The sequence below is a fragment of the Pinus tabuliformis genome, chromosome 4_2 (assembly GCF_031772625.1).
Source record: "Pinus tabuliformis cultivar Carrire ecotype Pingquan chromosome 4_2, CPIR1, whole genome shotgun sequence".
NCBI classification, from domain to species: domain Eukaryota; kingdom Viridiplantae; phylum Streptophyta; class Pinopsida; order Pinales; family Pinaceae; genus Pinus; species Pinus tabuliformis.
In genome coordinates, this window is record NC_142304.1 from 551,130,990 (window position 1) to 551,152,277 (window position 21,288).

Below are 21,288 nucleotides of genomic sequence, written 5' to 3' on the forward strand. Positions count from 1 at the left end.
CAGGAAGAAACAGCAGAGGCTCCTGGTCCTAATAATGAGCAAATGCAAGAAAAGGAGGCCCCAGTACAGAATGTTACAGTAGAAACTTCGGTGCTCCAGACACCTGTCAATGAAGAGAGGGGAAAGAAAAGAGATAGAGAGCAGGAGACTCCCCTCACCACATCCACAACTCAAGGGGAGAAAAGACAGAGGCTAAATCCCCTTTCAGAAGAAGAAATGCCTATAGGGCAATCTTTGGGCATGGGCCCACCAAGCCTGGAAGCATCTGCAAGTTCCTTTCAGCAGGAACAAGAAAGGACAGTTGGAGGAGAAGTCAGCTCCTCAAGCCACCAAAGGGGAGCTGAAACAGGCATCAAACAACAATTTATAGATATCAAAAAGAGGAATGAGCCACTCAAGGTGCAGCTCTACAACCACTTATTAAAGATGGCTCCTACAAACCAGCAGAGGTTGATGTCTGCATACGATGTGCAACAGGGCAAAATGATAATGAGCCACTTCATGCCAACCATGCTGCAGCCACAGTCAGCTGCAGACTACATAAGGACCAACCTTGAGGTCCTTGCAAAAGACATCCACCCCATGGATCAAATTGAATTGCACAAGCAAACGGGTGAGATGGTATATGCCACCCTTGCAGACAAAACATTGGTAAATTATAGGCTGGAAAATAGCCTAAACAACACAGCTGCCCAACTTGAGTTGGAGAAAGCATCCTCCCAGGCAAAAGACAACCGAATCAAAGCATTGGAGGATATCATTATAGAGCTTGGGCATGATCCCAAGGACACCAAGGCTATACAAGCGCTGTTGAAATTAAGAGATACAGACATGGCAGCATTAAGAAAAATGATCAAGATCCCAGCAACTCTTCATCCTCAGACAGAAGAGGTTGCCCAGCTAAGGCATGACCAAGATGCAGCAACTATGCTGGTATCATTATACAAACAGCTAATCCAAACAGAAGAGAAATTGGGAGAGTCAGAGGCTGCACTGCAGGCAGCCCTGCAACAGAAGGAAGGAGGCCAAACATCTCAGCCCCCTCCACAAATAATCAACCTTGAGGAAACTCCTCAGACTACTGCTCCTCCTACAGAACAAACAGCTCAAACGGCACCATCTACATCAGCACCAGCACCAACAACAGAGCAGGCTCCAAGCCTTGATATGCAGAAGCTGAAGAATGAAATTCAGGCCTTAGAAGCCCAAATGGTAGAGTTAACTGCAGCCAGGGAGAATTTAGCTAAGCTGAATGAAAAATATGACAAGTCAAAGCAAAGCATAGCTGAAAAGGGAAGAGAAGTGAAGGCTCTCAAAGAGAAGATAAAGGAGCTGGAGAAAGAGCTCACCCTTGACAAAGTGGTGGCTGAGCTCAAGACAGTTTTATGGGCCAACATTGGCCAATCAATCATAGATCAGTGGCAGTATATAGAGACCATTCATGAGCAAATGGATCTCATAGGCAAAGCACACAAGGAAGTGCAAAGATCAAGGGCATCTCTAGGCAATATGCCTGAGATAGCAAACAAAATGATCAACGTTCTCAATAACCGCACAGGTCCTCAGCTGGCAACAATAGGAATCTCCAACAGAACTGAAACCATCCAGCTGATAAAGAGGGTCCTCACATTGAGAAGCCTGGTACAAACACTGGAAAGAAGAAGCCAGGACATGCAGACAGAAGTAAACAAATTCATGGACAAGTTTGCAGCATTACAAAGCAGAGGTCTTCCTGGCTTACTGAACAGCGCAGGGAGACTACTTTCACATGAGAACTATGCTAAAAGGGTCAATACATTTGCTACCAATCAGATCACTCAAGGATCAAGTACCTCAGAGGTAACAGGGCCAGCATCTGGGCAAAATCTCTATGACAGAGTAGAGAACTTATTTTTCATTATGAATGAGATCAAACATTTGTTTGAAGTGCCTCCAAACTTCTACAAATACACAGAGGCAGATGAGACCTTAGATGCAATTTTGAGACATCAATTGCCCACACAGGAATGGTGGACCAAAATGATACAGGTGATACTGTGAACAAGAGCCTCTCATCAAGTTTTTTCATCAAAAAACATAAGTTATCATGTACAGGAAAATTTGATGCATTCAGTATGTATGGAGAAGAATGGACAGAGCCAACTCAGCAAACGTATTTGGCCACTAAAGCATTACTGACAGCTGCAAATGACAGGGCCCAGAAAGCCACAACATGACAAAGCATAAAGACACATCATTCAACATTCATGCACAATGCTCAACCGACTCAGTGGCCTCCAAAGGTCAAAAAGTCTTCTGACAGAATTAAAGAGCATTCATTTTGTATTTAGAGCAGTAATAACTTCCTTATCTGCTATTCTGTAAAGTTGGTAAACATATTTACTTCTCAAGTGACTCAGCGGTTCAGATTTTTTGTGTAACCGATTTTATATATTCCCCCTCGCATAAGCTTGCAGGGGTTGTTGATTTTCTCTGGAAGACATCCTATGCTGTAAATATTCAGAGTTTAATACAAAGAGCTGATGGAATTTTGAAAGTCCTGAGTTGTTTGATGCGTTATGGTGTGTTTGTTGAATGCTGCAGGATTCCTGTGTATTTCATAATACAATAAGTGTATTTAACCTCTTCGTTATGTATTTCATTCCTTCATAATCCATTCATGTTCTATGTTCTACAAGTTTGATAGCAAAGAAAAAGAATAGCTTTCAGGATTTATTCATGGAATACCCTGAGCTCAATCTATGCTGTTATGAATGTTTTCTTCAGTTATAGTTATGATAGTGTAATTCTTAATTGCTGCACCTTCAGACTATAATTTTCATAGTGATCTTTGTTCAGGAATTCAAGCCTGCTCCTATGCAATATATCTCATCCTCAAACCACCAGTTTAGTGGGAAATTCTTAATTGCCTTCCACTGGCTAATCATATTTCATTACCACAATATTAAGTTTGTTTCATGGAATATTCAAAAGGCCCTGCAGTTTAAACAATCCCACTCAAGCATTTCAAACAACCCACAGCCATAGACTCCATTGCCCAATGGACTAGAACTGTCTGAACATTTCACCTTAGGTACTAAAAGACATCATTCAACCAAAATTCAAACCAAACCCTCACCTCATATCTAGCCTAAAATCTTCACAAAGCAAAGCTAAACTTAAAGAGAGAGCCCTCTCTGATTATAGGTAGGCTAGGACCTATAATCCAAAGCTTGGTTAGTGGTTACCCCGGCCGTATTCCCTTGGGAGTCAAAGCGAACAACCTTGGTGTTAACAGTATCCTTAAATAATGACGCAACAAGATTGGATTATGAATGTGATAATGATTTGTCAATTGCATAACAACAAGTTGAGAGTCTAACCTGACCACCAGATTGGAGATGTCCCTTGATGACGCTTCAGTGAGAAGTGAAATTACGGACATGTACTCAACAATATTATTTGTGGCAGTATCAAGAAAGACCCCCCAGAACAAAATAGTTCTGACTCAGGTGTGTAAATGACCCAAGCAGCTGATGCAATGTGTCATGTGTGACGACTGGAACCATCCGCGTATCCTACGTATGTTAAGGGTAATGAAGACATCTGCACAACGAGAAATATGTATGAGACAAATACTACAAGAAATACCAAAAAATCCAGTCACATCAAAAAGAAGAAAAGCTTATAAATACATAAAATTATAAAGCACATGCCTAGTGCGATACTAGGCATAATACATTTTCAGATAGAGCCCATTTCGGGGCTCAACGAGTGGGACTCCTTCCCAGTCCTGAAGTTCATATGCTCCTTTTGGGAGGGCTTTGATGATGACATATAGACCGAGCCATAAGGGTTGAAGCGTTCCTTCCCCCAAGAGGTCATGTTTTTTATCGTAGAGTAAAACAAGATCTCCCTCTTAGTAAGAACGAGGCTTGACCTTTTTGTCGTATTGGGCTTTGACTCGATGCTTGTGGGCTTCGTATGCCAATTTGGCATGTCGATGGGTTTCATCCCATTGATTTAGGTATAGCAAGCACTCTTCTTCGGTAGTGGTGCTGGGCAAGAGTTCAACAGGATTTGTAAGGAAGGAATCTGACACTCGATTAGTAAAACTGCTTCCAAGCCATAAGCTAGTTGAAAAGGTGTAAAGAATGTAGCAGGTTTTACTGAAGTTCAGTATGCCCACACCACAGGATATAACATTCGATGCTAGTGGGTTTTATGATTCCCTAATAACTTGCAGATCATGGTCTTTAAGATGCCATTAACGGATTCTACTTGGCCATTAGCTTGAGGGTAGTAGGAGGACCATTGGTCCTGGAAAAAATTGAGCAACGACCTTAAGTTAGACATCTTGCGATTCTGAAAATGAGACCCATGGTCTGTAATGATCATGCGGGGCACACTAAAATGATAGATGACCTGATTGAATAGGAATAGTGCCGTGGTTTCTCCATCTTCCCAAAAAGTGGGAAGGGCTTCAGCCCATTTTGTGAAATAGTCCACAACTATGATAATGTAATTGTGTCCAACAGAGGAAGTGGGGTTGCAAGTGACGAAGTCTATCCCCCATTTGGCAAAGGGGCCAATGGAGATAACCGGGTGTAGAAGGGCCAAAGGAGCGCACATTTTCTTTGTAAACACTTGAAAAGGGTGGCACTACCGGATAGCCTTGATACAATCTTTGAACATGGTTTACCAGTAGTAGTTTGCATGCAAAATTTTCTTAGTAGATATGCTAGAAAGATGATGCCACATGCCCCAGCATGGTAGTCATTTAAAACGTGTTCCACCTCTTCATGAGTGAGGCAACGTCAAAGAACTGTATCAGCACCACGGGGATATAAAATATTGTTAAGAACTAAATAGTGTCATGCTTGGTGGTGGATGTGACGATAGTCACCTGATGATAGTTCAGGGTGGCAACATTGTGCTTGGAGGTAGACAAGAATGTCACCATACCAAGGGTTAGTAGAGTCGATAAGATAGAAAAATTCATCTGGAAGAGCATCGTGGGCTATCTCGTTAGGATCAACAATGGGAAGATCCAACAAAATTTCGGCGAAGAATAAGGAACTTTTCACCTTGGCAGCATTGAAAACCAAATAAAATTATTGGAGGATCACTATCCATTTTGAATATTTCCCTCCAATGACTTGACAAGGAAAAATGTGTCTCATGGGATTCTCCAAGCTGATGACAGTAGTTTGTCGTAGCAGTATGTAATGTTGGAAGCAGTTGAAAGTAAAGGCAACTGCCAAGGACAACTTTTCCACATGTGAATATCTGAGTTCGGGCCCATCCAAGCCTTTTGACAGATAATATATCACATTCTCACTTAGTTCATCATGAGTTTGAACCAAGACCATTCCTAGAGAGGATGGCTAGGCTACCAGGTACAAAAGAAAATCACGCCCATAGTTGGGAGCACTAAGGAGTGGGGATGATATAAGCGCATTTTTCAAGGCATCAAATGATTGTTGAGATTGATCATCCCACAGGTATGACACTCCCTTCTTAAGTAGCTCCATAAAGCCTTTCATCAACTCAGCATAATTTATGATGAACCATCGTAAAATGTTTGTGTTCCCCTACAAATGTTGGCGCTGCAAAATGGATTGTGGTTTAGTCAATTGATTAATTTCCTTTACCTTATCAAGATCAACCCTAATCCTATACTTGGAGACAATAAAACCAAGTAAGCGTCTAGACTCAACGAAGAAAATGCATTTATGCGAATTCAGATGTATGTTATAGAACCAACACCTAAGAAAAGTTGCTCGTAAATGATCTAGGTGCTATGCTCACTTCCTGGAATGGGTTGGAAGGTCATCCAAGTAAGCTTGAACGATATGTTTGATATCGTGAAATGTGTAGTCCATGGCCCTTTGAAATGTTGCTCTAGCATTCTTTAAACCGAATGGGAGTTTTCAATAGGCAAATATTCCCCAAGGGCATATGAAGGTGGTTTTGTGCTAGTCTATTGGTTTTATGGAAATCTGGTTGTAACCTGAGAAACCATCCATGAATGAGAATGATTCACAATCGGCATAGTCATCGATGATTTGGTTGATGAACGATGTCGGATAATTATCCTTCAGACACAGGGCGTTCAAGTCCCAATAGGCGACACATATGCGTATGGTATCTTGTTTCTTATCGACAGGAACTAGATTTGAAACCTATTCTGTTAAGGGAACAAGGTAGATGAAACCAACACGTAACAACTTTTCCTCCTAAGTCTTGATGGCTGTTGTTTTGCGGGGGTAGACTGGTTGAAGCCTTTGGTGGACAGCCTTGGCATTGTCATATATCTTGATCTCATGCTCGACAATAGACAGATCTATGCTAGGCATTTGCTTGTAATACCAAGCGAATACATCTCAGAATTCCTTAAAAAGGCAAGTGAAGCTTGTAATTTCCTTAGGAGTGCAATCAGTTCTGACTTGGATGTTTTCCATGATGCATGTCTTGACAAAAGTATTAATGAGCAATGTCTTTGAAATATTTCCCATGTTTCCCTCCGAGTCCAAAGTTTGTATAGTCGTATAAGGTGAGGAAATGATTTTAGGTGCATCAAATGACAAGATTTGAGGAGGCATCATGTCTGAATCAAATATCAAAACATGATGGTGAGAGTCCTCCCAAGATCTCTCTTCTAAGCACTTGATCTCTCTAATAGCTTCATCCGAAGGTATAACTTGATTGAGGAGATTGAAAGAAGAAGTAGTTATGGGAGGGGAGCTGGTACCATTGTTCGTAACCAAAGTGACCGGAGATTTGGATGCAGATTGAATGGCTTAGTAGGCCAATTCAGCTGGTGACAATGACATTTTTTATCCGTAAGTGTCAATGTCTGAAGGGGCCAGGAGGATCCAAGGATTGGTTAGTTTGTGAGGAATGGATGAAACCATAGAAACTATCTATGGAACTGTGGAAGAGGGAAACAACCCATCAAGGAAGAGCCCTTGAATAGATCGGTACCGATACTGACGTAAGAGTCAGGTACACCACCTAGTACAGGTACAGAGCTACTAGGTAATGGGGAATAATCAGGGGTGCAAAAGGACAGCTAGTCCACTGTGACTATCTTTCCATCCAATGGGAATAGGATGATGTGAAAGACAGTAGACACAATGGCAGTCATGGTGTAAGTCCAACTGCAACCCAATAATAGATTATAGTCGAGCTTTCTATCTATGACTTCAATGTCGACTGTTACTGTTTTCCCACTCAATGTGATGGGGTAGCTGGCTAGGTAACCTTTTGGGATGAAAGTGTGGCCGTCGAAAGATTTAAGGGAATTCGATGGCGGGGATAGGGTTGGAGAACCCAAAGTGAGCCAACATGAAGCTGAGATGACATAGGTTGAAGCACCTTCTTCAATGATAGTTCTATGTACTCCTTTCCCTTTCAAAAGTATTTGCACCTGAAATGCAAGCTGGTGTGAAAGGGGAGGTTTAAATTTTTCCATGTCGAAAATTGCAAGCATGGAATCTTGAGGGTCGATACCACCAATTGTCGAAAGCAAAGATTTCCTTTGTGCTAGACAAGTTTGTAAAACTTTGAGTGCTGACATAGCTAATGGTGCTTGTGCCAAATCTTCTACAATACTATAGTTCTAGGCAACACGTGTAGATGTATTATGCGTTGTGCGATGAAGTGCCCCTTTTGGGGGGTGAATCCCAAGATTAGAAATGAGCCTTTCGATATGAAGATCATTAGGCAGTGGTGGGTTTTGACTTGAGGAGGCTTCCTCTGCATTAGTGACTGGAGCTCCATAAGTTTTGGCTCTGGTTTGTAGATCTACTATTTCAAAGGTGTAAACGGTAGATGGTCCTTCACCAGCTGAAGGATGATGTGAAATGCAATTACCCCCGTGCGGGGGTTGGGGTTGGTTTGCAATAAGGTGCTACTGTTGCTAAGGAGGGAAAGGATTATGTAGGACCATAGGGGTCCTTCTAGTGTCTTTTTTAGCGATGAAATCTGTGCATTCTTAAAGATGCAGACAACGATATGTCATGTGGTCTTCTGCATATATTTTTCAAGGGAATTTGGCGAATTTGTCCTTTCCATCGTCAGAGGGCGCAACATCCCTCTGCATTGGGTTGTACTGCTTTTCAAAAGGAGCAGTATTTTTCTTATTCTTCTTGTTCTTACCACTGAGTTTTTGTGTAGACTGCATAGAGCTTATCGTGGTGGTAGGAAGAGAAATTGATTTGGTAGAGGGGTCAACTGACAACTAGGCAATGTGACCACTGAGTTGTTTTACAGGAACCCCGGAGGTAGCACCGATAATGTCATGGGCATGTGCACCGAGTTGCTGAGTAGCCGGAGCATTAGATTTACAAGGGGCATTGGGAATTACGTCATATAAGGTGCCAGACTATGAATATATTAAATCTAAGTGCTGGGCATGATGAATGGATTGGTCGTCCACGACCGCATCACCTAAGGTGAAATCTTTAGCTATTTGAGGGAGTAGATACTTGCAGAACCAATCCACTAATAGATAGTCTGGGAGGGAAGCTTTGACTAGCCTCCACCTATGTCTCCATTCATGGATATGATTAGAGATGTGGGTGACGGTGTCCTGACGTAATGAAGTGAGGAGTTCCATCCTAGTTTCATAGCAGATGGGTAGCTGGAAGTGCTTTAAGAATTCCATCACTAAAGCACCAAAGGTATTGACTGACACGCATGGTAACTCAATATAACACTTGGTTGTATTTCCAGTAAGGGTGCGGGGAAAGATTCGTAGCTAGATACTCTCATCCACCATGGAGTTAGAAACACACCATAAATGATAGGTGGTGATGTGCGTACTCGGATCCTCCCCTTGTTTCCCTTCAAACTTCGGGATGTCTATCGTCATTTTATGCGGGATTGGTGACCAAAGTAATTTGTGATAGATGGGGTCATTTGTGAGTTTGTACAATTTTTGGATATAAAGCATTTCCAAGAAAGGCAAGGTGTTTAATGCCCGCGAATTGGACCAAGGCGATGTCATATCACTTGAGGATCCTTGCGGTCCTCCCATCGTGTTGTTTCCAATATTATACATAGGCTGCATGGAATAGTAATTTCATTGGGGTACAGTCGTGTATTGTGGGTTTCAATAGGGATTGTTACATTGGGGGTTATAAGTACCCCCGGGATAAGGAATGCCCCCTTGACTCATTTGAGGTTGAGAGTGGGGTGCCTGTATGGAATGGTTGGGACCCTTTTGAGGGATCCCACTTGCCACGTAATTAACTATAGGTCCTTGACTGACATAAGGAAGGTTCATGCCAATCAATGGCCATCCCTATTGTCTAGTAAATGGAGGGGGAATTGTAATGTTCCCGACCGGTATGTGCATATTGGGAATAGTGCCCCCAGGCATCTAAACTTGGATGACAACTATAGGGGCTATTGATGGGACCCTTGCTAACCGTGCTATATTGAGCTTTATAAGGAGTGCTATATGTAGCACTTGTCGAAGGTCCAGGAGCTAACATAAAAGGGGCGGAACCCAGTATATATTGGGTTCCACTCATGCTGGGTGTCATGATAGGGTTTGAACCTAGGACATGTGGGATAGCAAGGTTTTCCATCAGAGGTGTTGTAATAACTGTCAACTAGGGAGGTGGCAGTGGACCAAAAGGGTCAACAAAAGCCCACGACCCATTAGTCGTCAATGGGATGGGTGGTATAGGTCCAACAGAAGACATAGGAGGTACAAATGCAATTGGAATCAAGAGTGGTCCCAACAGATTCATGATCGGAGGATTGTATGGAGGAATAAAACCTTCAGCAAAGAAATCTTCTGGTAAGCTGGAATCATGGGATGTCCAGACTGATTTAGTGTTAGATGTCAAAGACTAGTTGCCCGAAGAGGGGTAATCCAGTTCCCTAGGACTTAGCAGATCCTCCATAATGAGTGGGGGAAGACATAACAACCATCTATATTAACGATGAGGGCTAGATGTAGCCACGGTGGCCGATAAATTTTATCAATAAATTTTATAGTGATATTTATTAAAGTCTCGGGGATAACAATCTGGCACTTAAAAAATAAAAAATACACTAAGGAAATCAATCAACAAGTAGAGGGAAATGACCTTGTCTGATAACCACTGATCACTCAAGATGAAACCCAATATCACAATAGATAACAAAGAGATTTGGCCAAATGTATAGTTATTATTACTCTTGAGCTTCGCCCGAACCTCAGATTAAGGGGCCAAGTACTCTCGTGAAGACGAGCACCCTCCCAAAAACCGAAGATAGAGTAGGTTAGTTTTTGTTAGGTACCGGGGCAGCCCACCCCAGTCACCTTGTGTTCATCCCTAAAAGTATGGTCGTTAACGATACCTCAAATCATAGACACTACCGAGGGGGACATAGTTGCAGACAATACGCTGTGTGGGCAAGATACTTGAGTCCCCGACTCAGCTCTGATATCCCCGAAGGGATCCCCAATACACAAAATACCCAAAGGAGATGTAAGTAAAGGCAGGATACCTTCATTTACAATTCGATGTTGTCTTGTATTTAGCTCTTCTTTTACTAGAGTGGTCCCAGATAGTATGAGTGTAGAAGGATTTCTCTCGTTAATGACACTAGTTTAGGTGTATGATCTTGGGCAGTTAACTCATACTGCCTATCCCAAGATCCTAGCCTAAACTAATGTGTGTTTACTCTAAAAAGAGTTGCTGATAGATTTTTTTAGCTTAGATTTTAAATGTACTTTGTTAGATTCTTTGGTAGGGGTGTTGACGTATGAAGTTATATGGGACTCCGACTCAAATCATGCAAAAGAAATGTGTGTAGATTTTCACTTTCGATGAATAAGCTGCTTCTACAATGAGAGAGTCATTCATACATCAATATATATACCATGCATCATGTTCAGTAAAACACTAGCATGACTAATAGAACTAGAATTCTCACTAACAACTTTTGAAACCAAATAATGCAGATCTAACCAACAAAGCAGAAAACAATAAAAATTTTGGATTTTTTCTTTTATGAAAATAAAAACTTTAAGAATTAAATCTATTTTCTTAAAAAAAAATTGTTCAGAACACAGATCAGTCAAACAAGCATAGTTTTAGATCCATGATCAGTCTAAAAGCAGATTTCCCAACCCATGAGGTCACAAAGAAGTCTGTTTATCAGGAAATGGTTGGCTAACGCTCTGTACTAGAGGCTACAAAGAGTTACTTGCAACACTAATGCATTGTTTGTGAGGCCAAAGTGCTTTATAAAGCATTGTTTACACTAGAATACAACGTTAGTGAGGAAAAAGGCTCAAAAAATAGGTTGTGGGGATCAGATCTAGGGTTGAGCACTGAGAGAAGGGTGTTGTATAGTCCTGAGTGGTCAGAAAGGGAATGAAGAAGTACATGAAGGCTTGGAAGAAAGAGAGATATAGGAACTTTCTGGGAAAACCAGGAACTAAGTGTAGTCCCCAATAGAGTCGCCAATTCTGCTATAGGGATTAATGCACAAGTGTTCGGTGATGTAGAAACCCTCAGGATCTTCCTAGGATCCTTGGAAAATAGTTAGATTAGCTGCAGTTGTCACAAAGATGCATGCATATCTATGTTTAACAAATTAATATCAAAGAAAGAAGGACTTATTACCTCAAGTCTTAGTGTGGTGTTGTTGGAGAGTGCAATGTAGCTAGGCGGAAGACCCCTGAGCTAGCTCCAAATCAAAACTTGCACACGGATAAGACAAGCATAATATCACAACATAAAACCTTGATAAACAATGCATGGACATATAAAGATATCTAGTTGCATGTATCTAAGCCACTCATAATAACGACATTGCATAAACATATAAACAAGTTATACTACCAACATCGTGGAGTGGACAACACAATTGCAATTCTATATTAATGTAGAAAAGAGTGATTACAACCATTAGTTGTATCAGCCTTCCCTTACCCCTATAGCTCCTCTCTCTCTCTCCCTTCTTAAACACTTATGATACCTTAGTCGGAGACTATGCTCAACAATCAAATAGGCAATCATTTCAAATGATTCGACCTCTTTCGCAATGGCCCAACCTTGCATATATAGCATGTGAGGATATGGTTGTCAAGTCCTCCATGAGTTCCATTAGGAAAAAGTAGTGATGTTTCCATGCCTTTGTGCACTTTCCCATTTGTATACTCCATTAGGAATTAGTAAATCCTCCAAACAGGTTGAGTTCTGATGTTTCCATACTTTTGTGAGCTGACATAGGAGAGAATCTCAGGATATTTCTCGATCAACTTGTTCCCTTGACCCATAGAAACTCATTTTAGGTTCACTAACACTCTTCCTAAGGTAATAGACTAAGTTACCCTAGGCACTAACACACCCTTAGCCTTGCTAGGAAGCTTTATAAAGCAGGTTGCTAGTGCCTAGACAACGTTAGCTTGACAATTGGGCCTGTGAACTTGGTCAATCCTTTACTCATCATGTCTTTCTCCTCTGAGCTGGTGCGGAGGTCATTTTCCTATATAACATGTCCCCAAGCATGGGATACTTCCCACAAGCATATGTGATGGAGGGGACTAATCTGGTATGCTAAGGTGGGAATGATGCCCCCTAGCAGGAGGAGTTTGTGGAGCACCATTGTGTTCCAAGTGCTTGAAAAAGGGATTCAAGCATCTCGGCCCAAATTGGCAAGAGACCCTCCAAAGGATGATAAGGATATGTATGGGTCTATGTGCCACCCATTATGATATGGGTGTACCAGGTGTATTTAGAGTGGTGGACTCCAAACACATTTATTTTTGTATGTCGATACATAATGTGGTTATGCATATTTTATATATATATATATGATGATGATGGTTTGCCATGTGTTTTGTTTCTGGATGCCTTGTGTGGTATACATGTGATAATTTCCAATCTAGAATGTTATTTCCAATGGTATCTACATAGTTATTTTGTGCTCTAGGAACATGATTGAAAGAAATGGTTTCAAATTCACATACCAACATCTTAACTCGTAGATATTTTCTAAATAGGACTTGGTTATGCACGTGATACACACCATTTAATTGCATGACAAGCAGCAAGGAATCTAAATGAACATGAAGATTAAGGATGTGATGAGCAAGGGAATCGACTAACAAACCTATCATTGCATCATATTCGGCCTGGTTATTGGTGGCAGACCCAATGCACATGCCTTTAGAATGGACTAATGCATGCAAGAGGGTGAAAATGGTCCATGCTGCTAAGGATAGATTCCTGGAGAAGAGACTCGCACTATCGTCATAACCGATATACAGTGTGTGTGCTTGATCCATCTGAAAGGTACAAAAGGCAACAACTGAGATGATGCAACCTACCTAAATGCATGGGAGAAATAAATAGATGAAAATTAATGGGATATGTTGTGCTTAAACTTTCTTGAGGTAGAGTGCATTATGAGGATTAGGAAGAAATTGGCCTCTGATATCCTCTAAGAGATATGCCCTATTATCCAAGCCCTTACGAATGATGTAAGGTCCTATCCATAATGATGAGTGAGACAATGGATAAGGATACAATCAACACCACGACGATAAAGGTCATTGCCAATGAGAAGATAGTGGGGAGCCTGGTATTGGATACGTCGTCGATCATCATGAGTAAGAGGGGGAGCAAACTTATGGGTTCAAAAATATGTAAGGAGGTATGCATGATGGTGCATATCATCCCAAGGATAATTAAGGTAGTCATGACTTCCATGAGGTCCTCATTAGAATGGAAGATGGGGGGACGGGAGAAATATTGACTACATGATGCAGAAAAACTTCCTAGTTCATCATCCTGAGAAAGAAGGTTCACATACGCATCATCTGAAATGGTAGACAACGAGCTAGCATATGGAAGATCTACCAATGTTGAGACTCAGGTTTCCGAAGAGGGAGGTTTGATAGAAGCATGCTTGAGAACCTCAGAGAGGTTTTCCTGTGAAGATCTGAAGGATGACGACAGGTAAAGGATATGGACCGTGGAGTCTGTCATCTCCACATTGGGGGGAGGGATCATGATGGTGGGACTAGAGTCCCCCTGTTATGGTGTACTAGTGGTACTAGAATCCATAGGTAGAGGAGTAGATGATCCACTATGAGTGGCCTCGAATTCACGAAGCACATGAAGGCAGTCATGAAATTCATCGAGATGAGGAAAACAATGGGAATAATGACCATAATGATCGTACAAGGCACAAGGGTGGTTTGTACGCAACATTTTAAGTCTCTTAGATGAATCAGGTAAGGTAACTTGGACCTCAGGGATATTAGACTCAAGAAATGTTTCATGAACCAAAGGTTTGAGATGAGGAAGTTTAAGACAATTATTGGTGGCATGCCCAACAACCTCACACAAAGTGCATGGAGGTGTCAAATTTGGAGGCTTAGGAGATGAAGGTTCTTTGGGAGCCTTGTCCTTAGGTTCCTTCTTCTTGGCTTTGCTCCCCTATCCAGATGTTTTCGCAACAACATGGGTTCCTGTTGAGGTTGCGGTGTAATTAGAGCAGCGACAGGGGTCATAGGGACCGTTGAACCAGGGTCAAAGCATGATATGGTCTGAGCTGACTAGGTGGAGTGATCGTTGGGGGATCAATGTACCAAACTGGGATCCCCAATGTCATATTAGGGAGACACAACGAAGCCATGATAGGGACATAAAAGATTCTAGGGGGAGGAAATAAGAAAGGTATTTGTCCTGCGAGATAATGTCCCAGCAGAATGGTTCCTAGATGGTTAAGACTTGGAGGAATAGTTCCTAGTGGGAATAAGGGAGAGGCACCCACAAAAGGAGGAGGTCCTCCAGGGGTGGATCTGAATGGCTCAGCTAAAGTCGCAAAAATAGGGTGTTGTGAAGCTAATTGTTGACTAGAGGTACCAAATTGCTTTTGAGTAGCCTGTGACACTTGTGACATTCAGACACTCGATAAGCTAAGCTCAGAGATGGGAGGGGGAGGACCAATGAAAGCACCCAACAAGGTGGAACCTTTGTAGACTCCAGGTGAAACATCAGTGAGAGGGGTGGCAGATTGCTTGTCAGACATGGATGAGATAATGGACTCAGGGGAGGTCAAGGATGACAGCTCATAATATGTAAACTGATCAATATTGATGATCTTCCCTTTATGGGGGAATCACATCTTGCGAAAACCATAGACACGACACCGGACATGGGATAAGTGTAAATATGACCCAATAGAACGTTGTAATCTAGAGGGGCATCAATAACCTCAATGTCTACAGAAACAGTCTTGCCTACCAGATTCAATGGACAATTGTGATACATGTCGAGAGGCTAGGAGGAGTGATTTTCCCAAGCATGCAAAGTGATGGTGGATGGGGACAGTTCAAGTTACTTCAGTTGCTTCTAAACGGTAATGGATATCACACAGGTGGATGCACCTTTATCAATAATGCATCAGGAGATGATGGCATTATAGACTCAGACTGGTATATGGAAAGCAACAGATGATGGTAATGGAGGATGTTCTGATGCATCAACAAGAAAGACAATCAAATGATCATTTGAAGGATATATTGTGCCCAAAGTAGTTAGTAGAGATTTCTTCTAAGATGGGCATGACTAGAGGACCTCCAACATCAACATGGTGGCAGGTGATTGCACCAAGTCATCTACTATGTTGTACGCATGGGAAGCTTGGTTAGAAGCCGCATTACAGTGCAATAGCCCTTTGGGGATCTTGGGAATTGAATCAACCTTGGGTTGAGGGATCTATAAAGGACCATTTGATGTCATAAGAGACTCAATAGACTCTTTGGTTTTGGGCTTGGTTGCAGACAAAGTTGATGGCTTGTCATATTGACGCGACCAAGTTTGTAGGTTGACATCAAAGGTACTGACCCCATCAGAATTCATCATGAGAATCTGGTAGTCACCAAGACTAGAAGGTTGGGGAGGGTGGGCTACTTGACCTTGTTGAGGTTGAGCAGTAACAAATCCTTATTGAGGGAAAGGATTCGTAAGCATCGTTGGTTGAAACGGCGCAGGATTCTGAGGCAGTTTCTGCATGGGCAGTTGACCTCTAGAAGTTGATTGGGCTTCCCACATTTGGGACATCTGAGGTAAGAGGGGACACTCATGAGTATAATGGCCATGTACACCACAACATGCACAAGGCTTGTTCATATGAATAGCCTTATTCCCTTGGGGTTTATTGGGTTCATTACCCTAGTTACCCTTGTTACCCTTGTTACCCTTCCCCTTATTATTTTTCATCTAATTTTGGGGATTGGTCGCACTCTACTGTGCATACACTTGACCCTAAGGAGGCAGTGGCTTCTAAGGTTGAGGTTGCATGGGAGGTTGTGGCACTAATGCCTGAGCAGCTAGAGTGCTCAGCAGTGCATACATGTAATATGGTGAAGGGGAAATTCTTTGGTAGATAGGTTGAGCATTAGCTGGCCCTGACATCTCCTGATGTGGTTGGGTGAATGAATAAGATGTGGTTTGTCCTGAATACATGTTGGTAGCAGGAGGATGATAAATGTTGGAGGAACTAGTGCCCCCCTATGGCTGGCCATTACACTGCTGAGTATACGACAAAGGATGTGAAATGGGTCCAACAATACCATTGGCGGTGTGAGATGCGCCCGGTGCATTGGCACCACCAGGATGAGGGAGGTATGGTATAACAGTATATACATAACTGGATTGAGCATAAATCAAGTCATATCTCAGAGTGGTTTGGAGAGCCTCTTCCTCTCTTTAAGGAAAGTGAGATGCAACATCTTTGGCAATGGGTTCTAGAAGATTCCTAAGAAACTAATCGAGGTAGACATAGTCTTCGAAGGAAGGAGCACGACACATGCTTCTCCTTCTACGCCATTCCTGGACATGGTCAGGAAGACAAGTGGAAAAAGACTGACAAAATGTGGTCAAGAGCTCTGTATCAGTGTCGTATCGGAGAGGTAACTAAAAATATGAAAGGAAAGCTTTAGCAAGCATTGGAAAAGTGGAATGAGAAGTGGAGGGCTAGTCAATGTACCACTTCGTAGCATCTCCAATGAGCATGTGTTGGAACAACTGAAGACAAATGGAATCATCGATGATGGAATTAGACGAACACCACATATGTAAGGAGTGGACATGATTGGTGGGGTCCTCACCAGAATTACCCTAAAACTTGGGAATATCTGAGGGAAGCTTAGTCAACATAGCTGGTCAAACAACATTGTGGTGTATAGGGTCATTAATCAATTGTTTAAAATACAGGAGACTTAGCCCAACCATGAAAGGTACAAAAGGGGTTGCCAAAATGGTTCCTGTAATGGTTCCGCTATATGTGACTACCCGGATAGAACCGGAGCCACCACCAGGTTGGTTTCCTGCACCTGCAATGGGTCCTGACATGATGACGGTATGTGGTGAAGGAGGCTCGGAATCAGAGGAGGAATCAAATGAACCAAAAGAAAAGTTGGTATGGGGACTCGAGGGATGATTAACTTGAACCCTGCAGGGAGGAGTAATACATCCAAGTGGAAATTGAGGATGAAGACCTAAAAGTCTCCATGACAAACACCTTGGTGGCGCAATTCATATAAGACACAAGTGACATGGAAATGGTGAAGGGAGATAAACAAAGTGTCTTTTTCTTTGTTTGGGGAGATAAGCTAATTAAGTTAAGTCTTGGCTTGGCGGTGTAAACCAAGCACCATTCGCTTAAGGTGTGATTGTGTGTGCAAGTGTATTTATTAACTAAGCCCATATCATGTTTGAAAAATAAAAAAGATTGCTGAAATAAACTGAAATTAAAAATAGAAAATGAACAACAAATCAACTATCTAAAACGCCACCCAAACTGGGTTTGCAAACACTATGTTGGTTCCTAGAGAAATCAACTGAAAACACACAAAAAATACCAATGGATCTAAATTTCATTGTGACTGGGATCAAATGACACTATGCTACTGAAAAGTGGTGCAGCAACAACAAAAAACTAGTGAGGAAAATCGCTGCAAAAGATAGGGAGATGGGTGTGAAACCTAGGGCAAGCAGTGGCAGCCTAAGGCAAATGACCAAACAAGGTTCAAGAGGGAACTTTGGATGGAAAAAAACTATCTTTGAAGATTTGAAAAAGGAAGGTACAGATCTGGAAAATATGGCTGAAAGATCTGCAAAAACTCAGACTTCTTACTCAACTAAACTCCTCCTATAAAGGTGGAAGCGTACTAGAAGCCCTAAGGGGCTAAATTCCACTTCAACTAGCAAAACATAGTATATCAAGGCCTAATAAGGCTAAGATAGTGGTCAACCAACCCATAAGACTACTCTCGCCAAAACCCAGAAAAAGATAAGAAAAATTCCTGGAAACCCTAAAATCTCAATCATTGACCTAATTCAGGGGATATCGCACTTTTTGGGCCAGAAAGTGCGGCCCTACAAATCATAGGTTTGGGGTAGAAAAGTATGATTTATGCTCCTCAGTTCTTGAGCAGTAAGTCTTAGAAAACATATGTCATCTTTATTGCAGTTGGTTCCTGTGACATGCAGAAATAACCAGAAAAGTTGTTGAAGTTAGAAATTTGACTGATCTAGGGTTAGAATGCTAATAAACAACATTAAGATATTGGAAAAAAGAAAAACCCTAGGTTGAAAACTAAAGGTCACCCATGTTTCTAAATCAAAATTAAAAATGCAATGGAGTCACCAATTGTTATGTAGTGTTCTTCTCGAAGGTGTACGAAAAGGTACTACTTTAGACTGTGGATTAAAAACAACCCTAACAGTAAAAATGGATGTTAAATAGTGTGGATCTATAACAAATTATACAAACAAAACCTGCAAAAGCCCTGATCTATGCAACAAAAATAGTTAAACAACAAAATGGAATAAGAAAATAAGCGCAAGTAATTCCAATAATCCAATGGAAACCAAATATATAAAGAATATATTTTATTAGATGACACATGTGAATGGAACAAATAATGTTAATAGTCCCCCTCTATGGGATGGGTTATTTTCTATCCTCAATGTCTTCAAATTTCGTAGAGTCCCTCTCCTCTATAATGTGTAAAACCCAGCAAACAAAAGGTTTGAGCTCAATGAGAACTCAAATGGAAGAGAAAATGATGTGTGACAATGATAATAATCAGATTTGCAATAGTGAGTGCAACAAATAAAATAGTCAAAAGTGAAGAATGAATGTAAAACCCTCCAATTTATAGCAAAATATTAAGTTATCCTTGAATAATGGGAAATAATAAAATATTATTAATGAAATTCTAGAATTAACCATTTGAAATATTTTATTATATTTGGTTGGAGGGAAAAAGTCTTTAAATTGGTTAAATAGTTTTATTTAGAAATAATAAATAAAAAAATGATTTATTTATCATCTTAAGAAATATAGTTAAGGAATAATAAAAAAATAATGATTTATTTAAGTATTCCTAGGGGATTTGGTCAAACTTGATAATGAATAATAACTAATTAGTGATTAATTAATTATTCTTAGAGAAAAATAGGATAATTAATGATTTATCTATTTATTTCTCATAACTAGGTCAAATATGACAAGGAATATTAGTTAAACAATGGTTTAATTAATTATTCCTAGAATATAATTAAATAAATAGTGATTTATTTAATTATTCTTCATGGATTTCATCATAAATGACTTAACAAATGTGGTTTATTAAGTAATATCTTACAGCGAAAGCAATTTTACTATGGTAAAATTGGCCCTACATGGTGTACTTCAATTTATCTAGTAAATTATGGCTAGATGATCAATTTTTGGTGATAACAGTAGCAACATAACAGAAGGTGGTAGAGTTTCTAAGGGAAATCATATTTTATAAGTTTGGATTCCCAAGGGAGTTGGCCACAGATCAATGGGATCATTTCACTTCAAATTTGATTGAGGGATCATGGAGCAAAATTATATAAGGCACCAAAATTCCACTTGTTATCATCTTCAAGAAAATGGGCAGGTGAAGGTAATGAATATAGATTTGGAGAGCTCTTTACTAAAGTTGTTAGTAGAAACAAAAAGGATTGGGCAACTAGACTTATGGAGGCCATTTGGGTCTATAATACCAGCTGGAAAACCACCACCGGGTTCACTCCCTTTGAGATGGATTATGGAGAGAAGGTTATTTTCCATTGAGTTTGAGTAAAAAACCATAAGAATGGAAGCACAATTGTACCTGGAGATCACCAAATCTCAACAACTAAGGCTATGACAACTCAATTCTCTAGATGAAATCAGATTGTAGGTTCTCATGCACACCAAGGTAGTCCAATTGTAGAGGAAGATTTGACATGATAAAAACATTCAAGAAAGGACCTTCCAAGAGGGTGATTGGGGCCTCCTATATGAGTCTAGATTCAAGGATTTCAAGGGGAAATATATGAAAAGATGGTTAGGTCCTTATCTGGTCGAAAAATTTCATGAGAATGGATTTTTTTCCAAACAAAAACAATTGATTGAGAAGGAATCCCACTTTTAGTTAATGGTTATCAATTAAAGCTCTACAAAAGGCCTCTATCAAAGGAGGAGTTTACCAATTCAATAAGTAAGGACTTGAATATAATTGAGGCTCTCAAATCTCTTATTTTATCTAGCCTCTGATCAATAGAAAGAAAAACTAAAAACACAAAGAAAAGAGAATAAAGAAGAAAAAAGGAAATAAAAATCTTGGGTGAAAACCTCCATGAGGCACTTGAGGCAAACCTTAGGACTAAAAACCTCCAATGTGAGGTAGTCCAAGAGTCAAAAAATAAAATACCTCCAAGTGAAAAACCTCTTTTCAGGCACATAGGGTAGTCCTGTAGGTGGAAAACCTCCTTTGAGGTAGCCTGCAAGTCTCAAAGAAAAGAAAAAAAGCAAGGAAGAGAAAAAAACTAAGGAAAATCAAGGGAGCCCTTACATCATTTTTGCTAACATGTTTTTTGCAATGTTCCAATCCCATTCTAAGGAAGGCAACAAATAAGGAGAAAACTTTAAAATCCCACTCTCCCATCCTCTGAGCTATTTCTTTGCATGTCCTCCATCATTTCATTAATTTCCCCAAGTTCCTCCATCACCATATGACATTTTTCACTCAAGTTTTCCTCAGTCTTCAAGTTTTATAGGATTGTCCTATGTTGCTATAGGATAGTCCTTGATTTTCTACAAGAATGTGATCGGTGTAGAAAGAGGGTTAAAATATTTTTTTTTTCATCTAGCAACAAGAGGAGGGATCCACCACACCCTCATCATCCATTTCCCACACCCCTTGCCCTCTCCTCCACCCAAATTTCCATTTATGCCCATTAAAAATACTCCTTTTCACCCCTT